The 15,280-nt window shown below is 37.7% G+C and overlaps 1 protein-coding gene across 2 annotated transcripts in view; it reads right to left on the bottom strand.

Annotated features, from left to right (window-relative positions):
- The window catches only part of LOC124796464 (valine--tRNA ligase), a 208,629-nt gene that overhangs the window by 18,803 nt on the left and 174,546 nt on the right, over nt 1-15,280 (bottom strand). The gene's annotated exons all lie outside the window — the stretch shown is intronic.

The following is a 15,280-nucleotide window of genomic DNA, read 5'->3' as shown; positions in this document are numbered from 1 at the left end:
GGTCAGGTTTTAACAACAGTTTTTGATTTCACTTTTACTATTTTAAGTGTAAGCTCTGCTCTTCACTTAATAAATACAAGATACTTTTGTTTTACTAACAACTTATACGGAGACATTTGCTTTTACAATGAATGGTCTCAATATACAGTCATCTATTTGTCATACTTATGAATGCTCAGTAAATTCACTCTGCCATTCACTGGCACTGAAATGATCAGGAAAACTAGTACATGTACTGCTTCCATTATTTAAGCAAAATCAACCTGTGACGTATTTCAGTTTCATTGGCAAAAAGTTAAAGTATTTATAAACACAAATTTTTCTCACAAAAAGCTTGGAACTTACATATTTTTCATGACATAAAAAGAAAATAATCAGTGTTGACAATCCTCTAGTTCAAACATAATTCATACTGAAAAATCACATTTTAAATGTCTGAATATGAACTTCGTAGCACTGACCTGCAACAAACACGTATTAGAAAAAAAGTATGACAGGGAAGAATGTCTTAACCCTATAACACATTTACCTTGCTTCTTAATGGCACATTTGCAGTGAATTACAAAACAAAAAATTACATCTGAAGAAGCTGTTGATAATGCAGTAACAGTAAATAGCAGTCCTACAACAGCTCAAGTAGATTATATGTAAGAGGATTATCACAAGGTACACACGTAAGCAGGTCTAAGTGTAATAAGTCTAATGGTTGACTAACTTAATGATGTATTTGTATAGCTAAATGAATGGATCTGAACAATTAACAGTTCATATGGATAATTTACATAGGTATACATCTTGTTTCTAAACATATCTTTCCAAAATAATGTATAAGATGCACCCCAAAATGGCCTTCTAAAACGTTGGTAAAGCTGAAGTATTGAATAAGAATTAATTGATTTTTGTCACATTACTCTGAAACCACTGTTTGTAATCACTTGTTGTGGCACCTGATGTGTTCTCCAGAAAATATTGCACACAGCCATTCATAGGAAAGTGCTGAGCTGTCTAGTAGTCAGGTATTAACTGAATTAAGGCAGCCTCCGAAAGAGGGTGCACAAGGCAAAATCTATTTTATGCTTTGCCTTGTGTCACACAAATAGTTCCAAAGTTGAAATCAATTAGTCAAATACGGAAATAAGCTGACAAGTCTCCACTCGAGACAGTATCCACACAATAGCTCAAGACAGCACATCAGTACTCAACTACAGTCACCACAAAGAAGAGCCAAACTGGATACTCTAGAAGTAATTGTAGTAGTTGTTCACTGGATTCACAACTAGACCAAAGTTAAAGATGGCTCTGTGCATGTGAACACTGAACTACAGCCATGCACCATCTTCATATTGCTGCAGATATTGAAAGGAAAAAGGTCGAACTAAACCATTCACACCCTGTCCATACCCATTGATCACCAAGATCTAGGTTGAAATCCAGAAGTAGCTTCCTTAGTTCAACATCAACACTAACAATGTCTCCATGTGCTGCCAGAGAACAACTGTGGGCAGCTACATGTAACCACTTTCAAATGTGGATGAAACCTACTGAGTGTCTACCATCTGAAGGCACCCTAGATTCATCCAGCTGGAGAACCCTGAGTAGGCTAAGATCTGTTGTTGGTAAATCCAGGGACAAATTTGTCAAATAGGGACTTTCCAGAGGACCGACACAATGTGAATGCAGAGGAGATAAGCAATGGATCACCCTCTGCCACTGTCTATGCTGCCCTGAGTCTTGCAATGACGAAGAGCCGATGAAAGCTGAAAGTAGTGCAGTTGCTGTTGTTCAGCACTGCAAAAAGAAAATTTACATAATTAACTAAATAAACTACATAAATTGTAAATTATGTGAATGGTATCCCTTAATACTGTACAGTCATGTGATGTAGAGTTCTGTACAGCTTCTGGTTCAACTGAACCTCTGACGAGACTGTATAATTGCTGCATGCAAACAAGCCATCTCAATACAGAAACTAATTTTGGGGATCGAGTAGTTTTCTTCCTGTCACATTTATATAAGTAATGCCAATCCAACAATGACCTTCTCCTCGGAAACATATCAGTTTTGTGAAACTTTGTTAGAACTGGAATAATATCAATTTTTACTTTTTATGAGCCTGGTCTCTGTATAGTTTTTAGTATTTTTATTATGGCTTATAGTCCTTTAAGTACATATAGGACTGTCATAACTTTAATGAATTCAGTTTCTCTCTCTAAATGTAAACACAGTCTTGGATAGTGCACATGGCCAATTTACTTCTGTAACTGGTACAAAGACAAAACACCTTTAAGCTTCTACATAACCACCAAGTAATTTGAGCAATTACAATATTGCTTATCCAGTTTAGTAGAAGGAGAAATAAAAAAGAGAAACTCTCAAATGGAACAATGCGGCTATTAAAGAAAAAGAGAGGGTTTCAAGAAAACAGCTATTCAGAGAAATTCCATTTTTGAGAGGGTACAACCAAAATTTGGCAAGAATCACAAATGTTTTGAGAGTGTGAAACAGACGAAAAAAGTAAGATATTACATCTTATCACTTAAGATGACAGAGCAACTAACACTAGATAGAGAATTAAATAAGCAATTGAAGATTTGTGGAGATGTTTGAATAGCTTAGTAGATGAATCAGAAACATAAAACATTAATAATGAAAATAATGATATTCTGAAAGAAATGCCACATAAGCTACAGAAAGCTGTTTGAGGTATGATGTGAGGAAAGTCTCCAGGTAATGATAGTGTTTCAAAAGAAACAACAAGAGCTGGAAGCAAAGTACTACAAAAGAAATTTTTAAAACTAATGACATAAGTCTACTGAAGAAAATTATTTCCCAAAAGAGTACTGCAATTTTTCTATTTCACAGGAAAGAAGGCAGATAATAATAATAAAAAAAAACCTATAAATGTAAAAGTGAGCTGCCCACAATATACAAGATCTTGACCAAAAGTATCAAAAACGGCATGGGAAAAACAATGGATTTTAGTTCAGCATAAAAAAATTACCCAGCATTGGGTGTCAAATGGTTGTTGTTGTTGATTAGTTTACATTAGATTAGATTAATACTAGTTCCATGGATCATGAATACGATATTTCGTAATGATGTGGAACGAGTCAAATTTTCCAATACATGACATAATTAAGTTAATTTAACAACATACTTAAGTTAATATAACAACTTTTTCATTTTTTGTGTTTTTTAATTTTTTTATTTTTTATTTTTTTATTAATTTTTTTTTTAAATTTATATCTAAAAATTCCTCTATGGAGTAGAAGGAGTTGTCATTCAGAAATTCTTTTAATTTCTTCTTAAATACTTGTTGGTTATCTGTCAGACTTTTGATACTATTTGGTAAGTGACCAAAGACTTTAGTGCCAGTATAATTCACCCCTTTCTGTGCCAAAGGTAGATTTAATCTTGAATAGTGAAGATCATCCTTTCTCCTAGTATTGTAGTTATGCACACTGCTATTACTTTTGAATTGGGTTTGGTTGTTAACAACAAATTTCATAAGAGAGTATATATACTGAGAAGCTACTGTGAATATCCCTAGATCCTTAAATAAATGTCTGCAGGATGATCTTGGGTGGACTCCAGCTATTATTCTGATTACACGCTTTTGTGCAATAAATACTTTATTCCTCAGTGATGAATTACCCCAAAATATGATGCCATATGAAAGCAACGAGTGAAAACAGGCGTAGTAAGATAATTTACTAAGATGTTTATCACCAAAATTTGCAATGACCCTTATTGCATAAGTAGCTGAACTCAAACGTTTCAGCAGATCATCAATGTGTTTCTTCCAATTTAATCTCTCATCAATGGACACACCTAAAAATTTGGAATATTCTACCTTAGCTATATGCTTCTGATTAAGGTCTATATTTATTAATGGTGTCATACCATTCACTGTACGGAACTGTATGTACTGTGTCTTATCAAAATTCAGTGAGAGTCCGTTTACAAGGAACCACTTAGTAATTTTCTGAAAGACAGTATTGACAATTTCATCAGTTAAGTCTTGTTTGTCAGGTGTGATTACTATACTTGTATCATCAGCAAAGAGAACTAACTTTGCCTCTTCATGAATATAGAATGGCAAGTCATTAATATATATTAAGAACAACAAAGGACCCAAGACTGACCCTTGTGGAACCCCATTCTTGATAGTTCCCCAGTTTGAGGAATGTGCTGATCTTTGCATATTATGAGAACTACTTATTTCAACTTTCTGCACTCTTCCAGTTATGTACGAATTAAACCATTTGTGCACTGTCCCACTCATGCCACAATACTTGAGCTTGTCTAGCAGAATTTCATGATTTACACAACCAAAAGCCTTTGAGAGATCACAAAAGATCCCAATGGGTGGTGTTCGGTTATTCAGATCATTCAAAATTTGATTGGTGAAAGCATATATGGCATTTTCTGTTGAAAAACCTTTCTGGAAACCAAACTGACATTTTGTTAGTACTTCATTGTTACAGATATGTGAAGCTACTCTTGAATACATTACTTTCTCAAAAATTTTGGATAAAGCTGTTAGAAGGGAGATTGGACGGTAATTTTTGACATCAGATCTATCCCCTTTTTTATGCAAAGGTATAACAATAGCATATTTCAGTCTATCAGGGAAAATGCCCTGTTCCAGAGAGCTATTACACAGGTGGCTGAGAATCTTAACTTATCTGTTGAGAACAAGCTTTTAGTATTTTGCTGGAAATGCCATCAATTCCATGTGAGTTTTTGCTCTTAAGCAAGTTTATTATTTTCCTAATTTCAGAGGGAGAAGTGGGTGAGATTTCAATTGTATCAAATTGCATAGGTATGGCCTCTTCCATTAACAGCCTAGCATCTTCTAATGAACACCTGGATCCTACTATATCCACAACATTTAGAAAATGATTATTAAAAATATTTTCAACTTCTGACTTTTTGTTTGTAAAGTTTTCATGCAATTTAATGGTAATACTGTCTTCCTGTGCTCTTGGTTGACCTGTTTCTCTTTTAATAATATTCCAAATTGTTTTAATTTTATTATCAGAGTTGCTGATTTCAGACATGATACACATACTTCTGGATTTTTTAATAACTTTTCTTAATATAACACAGTAGTTTTTATAAAGTTTGATAGTTTCTGGGTCACTACTCTTCCTTGCTGTCAGATACATTTCCCTTTTCCGGTTACAAGATATTTTTACACACTTAGTAAGCCATGGTTTGTTACAAGGTTTCTTACGAGTATATTTAACTATTTTCTTGGGAAAGAAGTTTTCAAATGCATTTACAAAAATGTCATGAAATAAATTATATTTTAAATTGGCATCAGGTTCACGGTACACCTCATCCCAGTCTAACTGCTGTAGGCTTTCCCTGAAATTTGCAATTGTTAAATCGTTGACTGAACGTACTACTTTGGAGGACTGTTTAGTATTGCTGAATGGAGCTATGTCATATATTGTAACTAGCTGTGCACCATGATCAGAAAGACCATTCTCAACAGGCTGAGCATTTATCTGGTTAAACTTATCTTGGTCTATAAAGAAATTATCTATCAGTGAGCTGCTATCCTTTACCACCCGAGTAGGAAAATCAATAACGGGTGTCAAATTGAAAGAACCGAGTAATACTTCAAGGTCATTTTTCCTATTACCCTCTTTCAGAGAAACTACATTGAAGTCCGCACAAATAATAATTTGCTTCCCCGTCTGACAGATAGCACAACAAGGAGTCCAAATTTTTCAGAAATAGATGAAAATTTCCTGATGGGGACCTATATACAGTTACAATTATAAATATGCCTTTATTTAATTTAAGCTCACAGGCACATGCTTCTATATGTTTCTCTACACAAAACTTTTATGTTTCTATACTTTTTGCACAATGATAACTTTTGACATATATGGCAACTCCTCCTTTCTCCATATTTTCTCTCATTACATGTGCAGAGAGCTTATATCCACTTACATTTACCTTATCCATATCAGTAACAATGTGATGCTCAGACAGGCATAGTATATCTATTTCATCCTCAGCTTCTAAATCTTCTAAACAAACCAGAAGCTCATCTATTTTATTCTTTAAACTCCCAATATTTTGATGAAATATACTTACATTATTTTTAATTATACTTTTATGAGAACATTTCCTTATTCTAACATTTGCAGTACTCTCCTGTCTGAGTTTCTCATTGTGCTTAGGCCTAGTTGCTATACCAGTGGTCACATGGCGTTCAGAGAGGCAGATTACGTCAACTGGGTTGGGTGACTTTAAGTCATCAATGCAATTACCTAGGACTGAGATACAACTTGGTGGAGACAAAATTTCTGGTGATTGGTGAAAATTTATAATTGACAGCTGTGATTGGTGATCCAATGTGCTAGAATTGTGCTGTTTAATTTCTTTCCTAAACTGAAGATTTGTTTCAATCCTGGCCTCTCGTAGAACTTGACATCTTTCTGTCTTACCTATCCTAAAAAAGGTGCTGCTCCATGATTATAATAACTTAAGTCCCTCTTAATAAAATTTTGTTTCTGGGTTTTCAGCCAGCTAGCCTATCTCAAACATAATTGGCATGTGTATGAACAAATGGTAATTATTGGGAGCAAAATCAGCACTGCAGAGTAGGTGGTTAAAATCGTTCCATATTGAGGGCAGCACAACTTTCCCAGTAGAAAAATGGGATGCAAACTAGACTAGTGCGTACTTCAACAAAGAAATGGCATAATTTCTTCACCGTGACTGTGCTTCAAGGTAACTGTTATTTAACAACAGTACATCACCGAAGCATTACACTTTTTGTTGCATAGCTGAAAGTATGTGTCATTTGTTACAGATATATAAAACTGAGCATGATTTTCAGCTCCCCTTCTTCTTCTTCTTTTTTTACATTAATGTGCCTCTCAAGAACTCTGGAACACCTATCTCATGCATACGCATGTTAAAAATGACAGACAATCAATCAGATATGCTGTTTGCATCACTGTTAAGTGCTGTACTTTATTGACAACCTGCCTGCATATTTGGACTTGACTGACACCAGATACTTCAAGACACCTGCAACATCACAGCTCCAATTAGGCAGCATAAAAACTGTCTCCTGACAGACAGAAACCAGAATACTGTTCATGAGGCCCACTTATTCAGGTGGCCAACAGATTCCAATACAGCATTAAGTCAGCTGCATGTCAGTGTTCTCCAAGGACATTGATCAGGATCCAATTAAGTGGCTGACAGAATTTCATTAAACTGCTAAATACAACATGTGGAATGACTTGATGTGTCTGGCAAAAGTCTAATTTTACTGTGTATACTGCCCAGCAGTGGTATGAGAATAAAGAAGAGAAACTCGACAGAGGGGCAAATTCAAGGCTGAAACGAAAAAGACTGGTGACAATAAGCAGCATGTATACTTAGTGGTTGAACACTTGAAGAACAACTCCCTGTGTCATGGGGAAATGACACAGTCTTACAATAGAGAATGTTTTGGACCCAACCCACATTGTGAATCCAAATATGAAAAAGTCAATTAAATTAAAACCGTGTGCCTGACCGAGACTCGAACTCGGGGACCTTTGCCTTTCGTGGGCAATTGCTCTACCAACTGAGCTACCGAAGCACGACTCACGCCCCGTACCCACAGCTTTACTTCTGCCAGTATCTCATCTCCTACCTTCCAAACTTTACAGAAGCTCTCCTGCGAACCTTGCAGAACTAGCACTCCTGAAAGAAAGGATACTGCAGAGACATGGCTTAGCCACAGCCTGGGGGATGTTTCCAGAATGAGATTTTCACTCTGCAGTGGAGTGTGCGCTGATATGAAACTTCCTGGCAGATTAAAACTTGCCTGCGAAAGGCAAAGGTCCCGAGTTCGAGTCTCGGTCGGGCACACAGTTTTAATCTGCCAGGAAGTTTCATATCAGCGCACACTCCGCTGCAGAGTGAAAAATCTTATTCTGAAGTCAATTAAATCTCACATCTGAGATGTTAGTAGCAGAAGACATGTACCCAGTCCTGTTAAAGTGGGAATTTCATCAAGAGGTGCAAGTACGCCAAAGAAATGCAACAGAAAGAGTGTCAGCTGAAAGAAGTATGACTGAGTCTAAATGTAGTCCCTATGGCAGTTGTAGAAGATGCCATGACCTCACTTCTCTCATACATCTGGTATAAGAGAAGAGATACAACAGTTTATGGCAGCCAGGAATGTTGTACAGAGTCCCCATGAGAATATAGTCTCTATGGCAGTTGTAGAAGATGCCATGACCTCACTTCTCTCATACATCAGGTATAAGAGAAGAGATTCAAAAGTTTATGGCAGCCAGGAAAGTTGGACGGAGTCCACATGAGATAGCTGCCATGAATATCAACCTCATATATCAAGGGGTGTGTTGCATCCATGGTCTAGGGATTGATGTTGTTGTTGTTGTTGTTGTTGTTTTTGTTGTGGTCTTCAGTCCTGAGACTGGTTTGATGCAGCTCTCCATGCTACTCTATCCTGTGCAAGCTTCTTCATCTCCCAGTACCTACTGCAACCTACATCCTTCTGAATCTGTTTAGTGTATTGATCTCTTGGTCTCCATCTATGATTTTTACCCTCCACACTGCCCTCCAATACTAAATTGGTGATCCCTCGATGTCTCAGAACATGTCCTACCAACCGATCCCTTCTTCTAGTCAAGTTATGCCACAAACTCCTCTTCTCCCCAATTCTATTCAATACCTCCTCATTAGTTATGTGATCTACCCATCTAATCTTCAGCATTCTTCTGTAGCACCACATTTTGAAATCTTTTATTCTCTTCTTGTCTAAACTATCTATCGTCCACATTTCACTTCCATACATGGCTACACTCCATACAAATACTTTCAGAAAGGACTTCCTGACATTTAAATCTATACTCGAAGTTAACAAAGTTTTCTTCTTCAGAAACGCTTTCCTTGCCATTGCCAGTCTACATTTTATATCCCCTCTACTTCGACCATCATCAGTTATTTTGATCCCCATATACCAAAACTCCTTTACTACTTTAAGTGTCTCATTTCCTATTTTAATTCCCTCAGCATCACCCGAGTTAACTCGACTACATTCCATTATCCTTGTTTTGCTTTTCTTGATGTTCATCTTATACCCTCCTTTCAAGACACTGTCCATTCCGTTCAGCTGCTCTTCCAAATCCTTTGCTGTCTCTGACAGAATTACAATGTCATCGGCGAACCTCAAAGTTTTTATTTCTTCTCCATGGATTTTAATACCTACTCCGAACTTTTCTTTTGTTTCCTTTATTGCTTGCTCAATATACAGATTGAATAACATTGGGGATAGGCTACAACCCTGTCTCACTCCCTTCCCAACCACTGCTTCCCTTTCATACCCCTCGACTCTTATAACTGCCATCTGCTTTCTATACAAATTGTAAATAGCTTTTCGCTCCCTGTATTTTACCCCTGCCACCTTCAGAATTTGAAAGAGAGTATTCCAGTCAACATTGTCAAAAGCTTTATCTACGTCTACAAATGCTAGAAACGTAGGTTTGCCTTTCCTTAATCTGTCTTCTAAGATCAGTCGTAGGGTCAGTATTGCCTCACAAGTTCCACCATTTCTACGGAATCCAAATTGACCTTCCCCGAGGTCGGCTTCTACCAGTTTTTCCATTCGTCTGTAAAGAATTCGTGTTAGTATTTTGCAGCTGTGACTTATTAAACTGATAGTTCGGTAATTTTCACATCTGCCAACAACCGCTTTCTTTGGGATTGGAATTATTATATTCTTCTTGAAGTCTGAGGGAATTTCGCCTGTCTCATACATCTTGCTTACCAGATGGTAGAGTTTTGTCAGGACTGGCTCTCCCAAGGCTGTCAGCAGTTCTAATGGAATGTTGTCTACTCCAGGGGCCTTGTTTTGACTCAGGTCTTTCAGTGCTCTGTCAAACTCTTCACGCAGTATCGTATCTCCCATTTCATCTTCATCTACATCCTCTTCCATTTCCATAGTATTGTCCTCAATTACATCGCCCTTGTATAGACCCTCTATATACTCCTTCCACCTTTCTGCTTTCCCTTCTTTGCTTAGAACTGGGTTTCCATCAAAGCTCTTGATATTCATGCAAGTGGTTCTCCTTTCACCAAAGGTCTCTTTAATTTTCCTGTAGGCAGTATCTATCTTAGCCCTAGTGAGATAAGCCTCTACATCCTTACATTTGTCCTCTAGCCATCCCTGCTTAGCCATTTTGCACTTCCTGTCAACATCATTTTTGAGACGATTGTATTCCTTTTTGCCTGCTTCATTTACTGCATTTTTATACTTTCTCCTTTCATCAATTAAATTCAGTATCTCTTCTGTTACCCAAGGATTTCCACTAGCCCTCATCTTTTTACCTACTTGATCCTCTGCTGCCTTCACTATTTCATTCCTCAAAGCTACCCATTCTTCTTTTACTGTATTTCTTTCCCCCATTCCTGTCAATTGTTCTCTTATGCTCTCCCTGAAACTCTGTACAACCTCTGGTTCTTTCAGTTTATCCAGGTCCCATCTCCCTAAATTCCCACCTTTTTGCAGTTTCTTCAGTTTTAACCAACAGTTCATAACCAATAGATTGTGGTCAGAGTCCACATCTGCCCCTGGAAATGTCTTACAATTTGATTGTTCTCATCAGAACTGACAGCAAACCAACACCAACTATCAACAATGATAGTAGAGAGAGAGAGAGAGAGAGAGAGAGAGAGAGAGAGAGAGAGAGAGAGATAATAAAAGGATACTGAATGGTAACGCAGTATGTAAAGGGAGAGAAAAATCTAACAGTCATGGGGACTGGAATCTGGAATCCAGTTGTAGGTGAAAGAGTAGAAGAAAGGGTTACAGGGGAATATCAGCTTGAAAATAAGAATGAGAGAGGAGAAAGACTAATTTAGTTCTGTAATAAATTTCAGCTAGTAACAGTGAATACTCTGTTCAAGAATCACAAGAGGAGGTGGTATACTTGGAAAAGGCCGGGTGATAATGGAAGATTTCAGTTAGATTAAATCATGGTCAGACAGAGATTCCAAAATCAGACACTGGATTGTACGGCATAACCAGGAGCTGACATAGATTCAGATCACAACGTAGTAATGACATAGAATAGGCTGAATTTTAAGAGATTAGTCAGGAAGAGTCAATATGCAAAGAAGTGGGTTACAGCAGTGCTAAGGAATAAAGATATATGCTTGGAGTTCTCTAAGGCTCTAGACATTGCAGTATAGTGTAGCTCAGTAGGTAGTACCGATGAAGAGGAATGGACGTCTGTAAAATAGGCAATCCCAGAAGTAGGGAAGAAAAACACAGATACAAAGAAGACAACTGCAAAGAAATCATGGTTGACACAAAAAATACTTCAGCTGATCGATGAAAGTCGGAAGTACAAAAATATTGAGGGAAATTTAGGAATACAGAAACACAAATTGCTGAGGAACGAAATAAATATGAAATGCAGGGAAGACAAAATGGATGTGTGAAAAAATGTGAAGAAATCGAAAAGAAACGATTGCCAGAAGGACTGTCTCAGCGTATAGGAAAGTCAAAGCAACCTTTGGTGGAATTAAAGGCAAGGGTGATAACATTAAGAGTGCAATGGGAATTTCACTGTTAAATGCAGAGGGGAGAGCAGATAGGTGGAAAGAGTACAAAGAAGCCTCTATGAGGGGGAAGATTGGTCTGAAGTGATAAAAGAGGAAACATGAGTCGATTTTGAAGAGATAGGAGATCCAGTATTAGAATCACAATTTAAAAAAGCTTTGGAAAACTTAGATCAAATAAGGCGCAAGGGATAGGTAACATTCCTTCAGAAATTCTAAAACCATTGGAGGAAGTGGTAACAAAGCTATTCATGTTGGTGTATAGAATGTAAAAGTCTGGCACTATACCATCTGACTTCGGAAAAAATATCATCCACACAATTCCGAAGACTGCAAGAGCTGACAACTGCAAAAATTATCACACAATCAGCTTATCAGCTCATGCACCCAAGTTGCTGACAAGAATAATATACAGAAGAATGGAAAATAAAATAGATTATATGTTGGATGATGATCAGTTTGGTTTTAGGAAAGGTAAAGGCACCAGAGAGACAACTCTGACATTGCAGCTGATAATGGAAGCAATACTATATTGTTAACCTGGAAAAAGTGTTCGACAACGTCAAATGGTGCAAAATGTTCAAAATTTAGGGGTAAGCTGAAGGGAGAGAGGGATAAATACAACATGTATACAAGCCAAGAGGGAATAATACGAGTAGAAGACCAAGAATGAAGTGCTTGGGTTAAAAAGGGAGTAAGACAGGGACGTGGTCTTCCGCCTCTACTGTTCAATCTCTACATCAAAGAAGTAATGACGGAAATAAAAAAAGGTTGAGGAGTGGAATTAAAATTCAAGGTAAAAGAATTTTGATGATATGCTTCGATGATGACACTGCCATCCTGAGTGGAAGTGGAGAATTATATGATGTGCTGAATGGAATGAACAGTCTAATGAATATGAATTGATGGTAAATTGAAGAAAGATGAAAGTAATGAGAAGTAACAGTAATGAGAACAGCAAGAAACTTAACATCAGACTGATGACCTCAAATGCTAAGTCCCGTAGTGCTCAGAGCCATTTGAACTTAACATCAGGATTGAGTGTCCCAAATTAGATGAAGTTAAGGAATTCTACTACCTAGGCAGCAAAATAACCAATGATGGACGGAGCAAGGAGAACATCAAAAGCAGACCAGCACTGGCAAAAAGGGCACTCCTGACCAAGAGAAGTCTACTAGTATCAAACATATGCCTTTATTTAAGGAATAAATTTCTGAGAATGTACGTTTGGATCACAGCATTGTATGGTAGTGAAACATGGACTGTGGGAAAACCGAAACAGAAGAGAATCGAAGCATTTCAGATGTGGTGCTACAGACAAAGGTTGAAAATTAGGTGGACTGAAAATGTCAGGAATAAGGAAGTTTTGTGCATAATCGGAGAGGAAAGGAATATGTGGAGTACACTGACAAGAAGAAGAGACAGGATAATAGGACAATATGTTAAGAGATGAGGGAGCTGTAGAAGGAGACAGAGGTTGGAATACACCCAGTAAATAATTGAGGTTGCAGGTTGCAAGTGTTGGTCTGAGATAAAAGAGGTTGGCACAGGAGAGGAATTCGTGGATATCAAGTGGTAACAGAGAATGTTGAAGAAGAATTGTATCGATCTTTAACACCAACCTCTGCCACCAACTGAACATGCCATGAAGAATTAACTTAATGAACTCTGATTAGGCCTCCATAGGTACTCAATCAATCACATGTTTGTCGAACACATTGTGTTTGACCTGCCTGAAAGAAATTTTGACTGATGAGCAATTTGACAAGCAAGTTTGACAATTTATGCATGTGACTGGCAAACAACAGTCAGTTGCTTTCTTGAGATATCTGGCAATTGCAGTTTTGAAGATTTAAAGTTTGTATTCTGCTCTGCAACTTGTACACTGCCCACTAGTGTCAAAATACTTCTTGACACGATACAAATAGTGAGACAACTTCTTCAAAAGTGAGGTTAAATTTGAAGACTTAGTTGGCATATCTACATGCTTCATTGAAAAACCTGTGGATATCAAATAGCAAATTTAATGAACACGGCTGACCGTTTATAGGTGCCTTTATGCTGCAGCTGTCAAATGACAATCCAGCATTTAACCAATGCAGATACAACCAACTGCACCACCAGCCAGATATAATGCTCCACAGATGAATATTCATTTGGACGATGGAGGACAACATTGTGTTATTTTTCTACTGTGGATGTCCTGGACATGTATACTACTGGAGAGCAAGCAGATGAGTGCGCGACAATTATTACGCTGCTGTAGGCATTCCTCATCACTGCACAAAGGTACCACCTCTTTGTCTAGTCGATGAATACAGGAAAACTAAGCAAGTCAATCATCTATGGAGATGAAAGTGCCAAAGATAAAAATCCTCTGTTGACAACAGTTTCCAAGATTTTAGAAAATCTAATCAATGTCATCATCGACAGTCAAGCTACCGGGGCACCATATGATTCAGGGGCTTTTTTTTGTGTAATGTTGTATGCTTATCATCGCCAAGGAAAGTGACTGCACTGATGGGCATAAATGGGAAATATGTCCAGCCGACAGGAAAGTGTACTGCAAGAATAACTAGCAACAGGAAAAGTTATAATGTTATTCTTGAATGGAACTTCTTGTACACATCAGAAGCAGTCATAATCTATGGAAAACAGAGCTACAGATTGATAAACGTTATTCAGACAAGGAAACATAATGAAGATTGCTCTTGGCAGTTGTTTGGCACTGAAGACATTGCTTTTCCACCACCACCAACAATACGAGCTCCAGCCATCAATCTAAATGCTCAGTTAGACTGCAAGTGGTCAAGGAGAACTTTGGATTACTGATTATCAAGAGCAGCCACAATTCAGCCCTAAAGGTATGAATGTAGGAACAGCTGAACCAGTCCAGGACGATCAGTTCAATGCTACTGACAAAGAATTGTGGTGCACTGCAACTAGAGGCAATACTGGGAAGGAAGCCACTGTCAATAGGCTCTAGCTTGATTGGTGAACAATGTCAGTGGTGTTACCCATTCGGTGCCAATTTTCAGATGATTTCTAATCCAGAGAGGAGGAAAGATAGACAATATAGCCCATGGTAAAAGACAATATCAACACTGTGGACCATTCACCAATTAGCCAGCACTCGTATAAGGCGCTACTGGCTAAACGATACATAAATTGGGTGGAAACGGAGAAGATGCTGCAAGGTAGTACTGAATCTTCAGAGTCCTTGGTCCTCTTCCATGGTCCTTGAGAAGGAGGGGGCCAGTGGATAACATTTCTACACTGACTACTGATGACTAAATAAAACCACAGAAAAAAAGTCTACCCATTGTTGTGTAGTGATGACACACTACACTGTTTGAAAGGAGCAAAGAATTTTTCAATGATGGATGCGCAGACAAGCTACTTGCAAATCGATGTTAACCGGGAGAAGACTGCCTTAATAGCACTCGACAATCTCTATTACTCCAAAGTTATGCCATTTGAACTATGTAATGCTCCAGCCACCTTCAAGAGCATTATGGACAACCTGCTTCAACATTGTCTGGATCACACTGTCGTTTTTTCAAAGACATCTAAAGAACATCTAAGCTGCTTTGACAACCACAATGAAGGTGTGTTCAGACAGTAGGCCTCCACCTGAATCCGAAAAAGTGCATCTTTGTTGCCCAAGAAA

The sequence above is a fragment of the Schistocerca piceifrons genome, chromosome 4, assembly GCF_021461385.2.
Source record: "Schistocerca piceifrons isolate TAMUIC-IGC-003096 chromosome 4, iqSchPice1.1, whole genome shotgun sequence".
Lineage (NCBI taxonomy): Eukaryota > Metazoa > Arthropoda > Insecta > Orthoptera > Acrididae > Schistocerca > Schistocerca piceifrons.
Note: the sequence above shows the minus strand (reverse complement) of the source record. Positions and strands in the feature narration are given on the sequence as shown.